Source organism: Prosopis cineraria, unplaced genomic scaffold (assembly GCF_029017545.1).
Source record: "Prosopis cineraria cultivar Desert tree isolate PC_DT_omini unplaced genomic scaffold, ASM2901754v1 PC3, whole genome shotgun sequence".
In the NCBI taxonomy this organism is placed as follows: domain Eukaryota; kingdom Viridiplantae; phylum Streptophyta; class Magnoliopsida; order Fabales; family Fabaceae; genus Prosopis; species Prosopis cineraria.
In genome coordinates this window covers 21,993,045-21,999,092 of record NW_026555334.1, presented here as the reverse complement: position 1 = coordinate 21,999,092, position 6,048 = coordinate 21,993,045, and positions in this window count along the sequence as shown.

Here is a 6,048-nt window from a genome sequence, read left to right as displayed (position 1 = left end):
ATACAGTATTAAAGAGAGAGCATTCCAGTTTGATCATGGAGATACACAGTTTTTTAGGATTAGCTAGGTATCATCAATAATTTATCTAGAGATTTTCCAAAATAGCTTTTCCTTTGACTAAGTTGATGCGAAAAGATTAACCATATATTTAGGATAACTGGTGTGAGATAGCATTTTGGAGACTGAAAGAGAAATTAACTATAACATTGGTGTTAGCTATCCCTAACTTGCATTTTCCCTATGAAGTGTACACTGATACATTATTAAAAGGCTTGGTTTGTGTATTAATGCAAGACGAGTGGGTAGTGGCTTATGCTTCTTGACAATTGAGATCGCATGAGGAGAACTATTTAACTCACAATTTAGAGCTTGCACCAGTATTGTTTACCCTGAAAATTTGGCATCATTACCTTTATAGTGCAATATTTAGTATGTTTAGCGACCATAAGAGTTTGAAATATTGATAAATCAAAAGGAACTGAACATAAGGCAAAGAAGATGGATGGAGCTTTTCAAGAATTATAACTTCAAGCTGAAATACCATTTATGTAAATCAAAGTTATTATGTTATTGAGATTATTATATAGTAGTGCTACCGCTGTGAAGCTCAAGAGCTTGTGTAATGAATTTGTTTTGTTGTAAATTTATAATGAATTAAGTTTCCATAAGATTCATATACATGTTTAAATTGTGATAAGTGGTGATTTTGTGAATCTTAGCCCTATATATGTGAATATGTGTGACATGTGGTAAATTATGCAAGAATGGATTAATATTTGATTGTAAATGCGTAAGTAGTGATTATGTGGTGAATGTGTGGATATTTAGCCACTTGGGTATATGTTGTTGATAGGATGAAATAGGCCCTATGTTGTGTGAAATGGGCAGTTTGATGGTCAAATCTTAATGTATATGCATACTTGTTGATATTATTGATCAATTAAGTGTAAATGATCCTTTTAGACTTAGTTTTAGGCCCAAATTGGCCTAATGAGACAAAGTATGAAATTTGAACACTTTGGTGCTTGACTTTTTAAAGAAAAGTAGTATTTTGCATCTGAGTGTTCAAATTTAGGTCAGACTATTAGATTATATCCAAACTTGTCTCTTTAGTTAGCTTATAAAATAAGCTTCGTATGTGAGCTATAATTCATGTAGGGTCCTTTCGTGTGAATGAACTACCCAAGCCCATCAATCGTGAGGAGTAACTTAGCCAAAGATAACTACGTTAACTCTCAAACCATGGTTTTCGCTATTATTGAATCCCTAAGGTGTCTTAAATCCAAAGCTAATCTCCTTAACAAACAAGTGGAGATAGCTTTGTTCGAGTCCCTCAACAAATAATGGGATAATTCTTCAACAAATAATAGGACAAGTCTACCTCTTAGTTCTAATAATTAGCAGCCATTACCAAGTAAATTTGTTTACTCCTCTCCCTAAGTAAAACCCTTGCCAAAAGGATCATGCAATATCTCATGCTTACACATAAATATACATGCTTGACATTACCATACACTCCACTACAAAATTTCTAATTATTTCAAATATTTAAGTTAAAATTGTTGAAAACATTGGCATCCCAATAAAAGATTTTCAAAATCTTTATATAATTTACACAATTATAAATCTTATTATACACAGCAAAAGCAATAAACCAGTGTGCATCAAAGATCTAGAAACATGTGCATTACTAAAAAATAAAGTAAAAATTGACACCGTGTGCTGCGGCTTTGTGCCATACACCATGGCTGCAGCATATGAGTATATGTGCTACGGCACACGCACCTGAATTTGCTATTAAATTGCAGTTTTTAATATGAAATTCAGATGCGCACCATTTTCACATACGAAGTTCGATTGAGATGGTTTAAACGCTCACACGAAGGTTGTTTTAACATCTAACTAATGACATTAGTTTCATCTCAATCAGATATTTCTATCAAAAATTGGACACTTACACAACACTAATTTTACTTAATTATCCTTGATTAGCCTAATTAATAGGAGGTTAATTTTCAAGATGTTACAACTCTCTTTCCTTTCTAGAACTTTTTACCTAAAATTAAAATAATCAACTAAAACATAACTTATTAGTACAAACGAGGGTGTTGTTGCTTCATATTCTCCTTAGTTTCTCATGTGGCATCATCGAGTGTCATACCCTTTCATATAACCTTCACAAGATGAATTGTCTTGTTTCTTAGCTATTTCTCCTTTACATCAATAATTCACTCTGGCTTAATCTGATAGGTCAGATTCTCAAGTAGTTTCACTTCCTTTAGCTCAATTATATATGATGGGTTGGGTTAGTACTTCTTTAATTATGAGACATGAAAAACATCATATAGTCCTAATAAGTGAGGAGGCAAGGCAACCCAATACATCAATGTCCCAATCCTCTCTAGAATCTCAAATGGCCTAATATACGTAGGAGTCAGTTTCTTTGCATGAATAGACCTCTTCATTCCAATCATGGGCGTGACCTTCAAAAACACATGGTTACCCATCATGAATTCTAATGGTCTCTTCCTCTTATTCGCATAATTTTTTTGCCTACTATAGGCAATTAATAGTTTTTGTTAGATCATCTCAATCTTCTCAGTAGTTTGATCCACCAAATTTAAACCTATAATGCTTCTCTCACTCAATTCAGTCTAGTAGAGAGGCAATCTACACGTTCTGTACGAAGCCATTCAGATGCTCAAATGAAAATTATTATTATAGGCAAATTCTACTAAAGGCAAGTTCTTATCCCAAGTCTCACTTAACTTAATTATGCAGCTTATAGCATATCTTCAAGAGTTTGAATGGTTATCTCTGTTTATCTATCGATCTAGGGGGTATACGCTGTATTCAACTTTAACTTAATACCCATAGCCTAGTGCAATACTTTTCAGAAGTTTGATGCAAACCTCAAATCGCAGTCTGATACAATCCCCTTTTGACACCCCATGTAACGTCACAATCTCCTAAATATAGACTTATGAAGGATCACATGCAATTTAAATTTTATATCCTATCTCATGGCTTGGCACGTACTTTGTTGGCAGCACAAAGCCTAATGCATGAGCCAACTTTGGCTGAGCAGCCAACACTATTTACAACAAAGTGTTTTGAGTGCGAAGCCTTCATGAGCTGTTCAAAATGAGGTTAGCTTGGTGGTTTTGTTTTGTTTGTTATATTGATGGTTGTTAACGTTTGGTTGTGTTAAAAAAATTTAAAAAAAATGTCAATATGATTCAAAAATTTCATTAAAAGTTTTTTTATATTTTTTAAAAAATGATAAGGGGTTTGCATGTTATTTAAAAACTTAAGGAAAGTTCATGCCTTTAATTGAAAAGTGCATAAATTTAAAAAAATTAATTTTAATAAAAATATTTATTTTTTAAAAATAAAATATATGTGTTCGTGGTGAACAACAAATACTAGGCGTGCCAAAGACGCTGAGTCTCAATTGATAACAAAAGGGTTCTAAGCTCCCTTACCATAATTCACTCGGATGTAAAAGATATACAAGGGTTTGGTAGAACAAGTGTTTGATTTTTTATTAAAATGTGAAATGTTACAAGTCTAAATTGAAAGTAAAACTAACTGATAAAACTAAAGGCTAAAGGTGTAAAAAATGCGAGTCTTTGATTGAGTGTTGACTGTCTTTCTTCTGTGCCTTCATCTTTTATTTATAGTGTCAGAGTGGTGGTAGCCTCTCCCTTAAGACCTAGTACGTTTTGTCGAGGAATCAGGGATCTCGCGAAACTCATGGCATAGTCTTTATACTGTGTTCTCTATTTTTGGTAATCACTCCATCTTATCGAGATAACTAGGCATGATGTCCATAGATTTCGGAATTACTTGAGTCGTGTCTTCTTGTGCCAAGGATCCAATGTTTGTAACTGGCGAGATTTCAGCATGTTTATTTTATCATGGCTTTTATTGAGCTTTGGGACCAACCCCTTTGTTTATATTGGGCCTGACTCTTAAGTTACTTAGCCCTATTAGTCCTGTAACTTATTTGAGCGACGTTTCATATTTTAACCTAAATAATATATAATTTGAATAGTAGTTTATAAAAATACGTGTAACTTGTATAAAATCTAATGTGGGCGAGAGATAGTGAGATGTGAATTGGTAAATGAAATAAGAGCCATATAAAATATTAGGGGATAATGTTAATAATAATAATAAGGATAAAAATGAGATAGAGATATAAATTGACTACTACTAATGAGATATATTAATATCATGTAGGCGTTGGTTGAAGTTGAAGGAGTCAAGCGTATGTTACAAGGTGCAATTTTTCCAATATTGACTGACTTCATACAAACGTCAACTATCAACTATTTTATATATTTTATGTCAACAATAACATCAACACATGGGAATTTAATGAGGTTTTTCATCTTAATTTGCAATTGTTTCATGCTCCGATCCTGGCTGCTGCTGATGTTTTAGTAATAAACTAGAACTAGATTTTAGACATTTAATTCGATTTGAAGGCCATGGAAAAGAAAAAAATAAGAGAAATATTTTAATGACATTAGAAATAAAAATAAATAACAACATATCTATATTAAAATATAAATACCATATTTTATTTTTAAAATTTTTTTAATTTAAATTCAAATATAAATTACAATTTATTTTAGTATAAATTATTCACATTCATGTAAATAAAAAATAGTAAACTATCGTGTGTTATTATTATTATTATTTTGTCCGAGACAACTTGCGTTAATTTAAAATTTGCTTTATGTGCATGTAAAAATATAAAACTAACATCCCATATTTTATTTTTAAAATTTTCTTCCATTTAAATTCAAATACAAATTACCACTCATTTTAGTTTATAAATTATTCATATCCATGTAAATAAAAATAGTAAATAATCGTGTGTTATGTTTCGTTTCAAGAAACAACTTGTTTTAATTTAAAATTTGCTATATGTGCATACTAAAAATATAAACTAACATCCCATATTTTCTTGTATACAATTATTTTTAAATTTATTACCTTGTGTAAATAATTTAAACCATAAAAAATAATTTGTTATTTTGTGGTGTGTGATCTCCACAAAAATTAAAATTTTAAAAACTTGTTGGTGTTAGTATTCCTTGTCTTGGCACATTTTTAAAAATAAACAATAACTTATTCTATTTCAGATTATATTTTACATCCTATGTGATTGATGAGGTTTTTCATCTTAAATTGCAATTGTTTCATGCTCCGGGCTGCTGTTGATATTTAGTAGCATGTTGATCTCTGTATTGCGCATGTGTGTCCTAAACGGCTTATTTATTTGTTGTGTAATTGTTTATTAAAAGTTGATTTGTGTAATCCCACAGTTATGAGAAAAATGATGTAACATATTACAATTATTAATAAAATAAACATTCTAAAAACTAATACAAAAAGCAACTTGTTTAAGACAAGTTACATCTCTCATATCTTATTAATATTTGTAAGTTATGGGCTTTCTCCAAAATTTATATAATGATTGATTGATTATTGATGATTTAGATTAGGGTTGAAATTTGATTTGAATGATTTAAATTTATTATATAATACTATTTATTAAAAATAAGAAAAAATAAAATTTAGATAATTCAAATTAAGTTTAGTAATTAAATTTTATGGCTAAAAAATAGCAACACATAGTTATTTTCCCCCCTCAAAGATCCTATTTCATTGATGAAAAATAGACACAAGACTTTCAAAATAAATGATATTTCTTCCGTCTCATTTTATAAGGTATATTTTTAAATGATTTGGTGTTTAGAAATATAAAATATTTTTTATTAATGATGATTATTCTAATATTATCCTCATTATTTTAGTCATTAAAGAAATTTTTTCTACTATTTTATTAATGAAGGGTATTTTTAAAAATTTATAAAAAATTAAGACTATAAATTATATTTAATGAACTTTATTAATATATGCAACTTCATCAAAAAAATATCTTATAAATTGTTATGGAGGAGTGTTAAATAAAGGATGGAAAAATTTATTTTTAAACCACTAGTAATAATTTATGGGAAGATTACTCTGCAG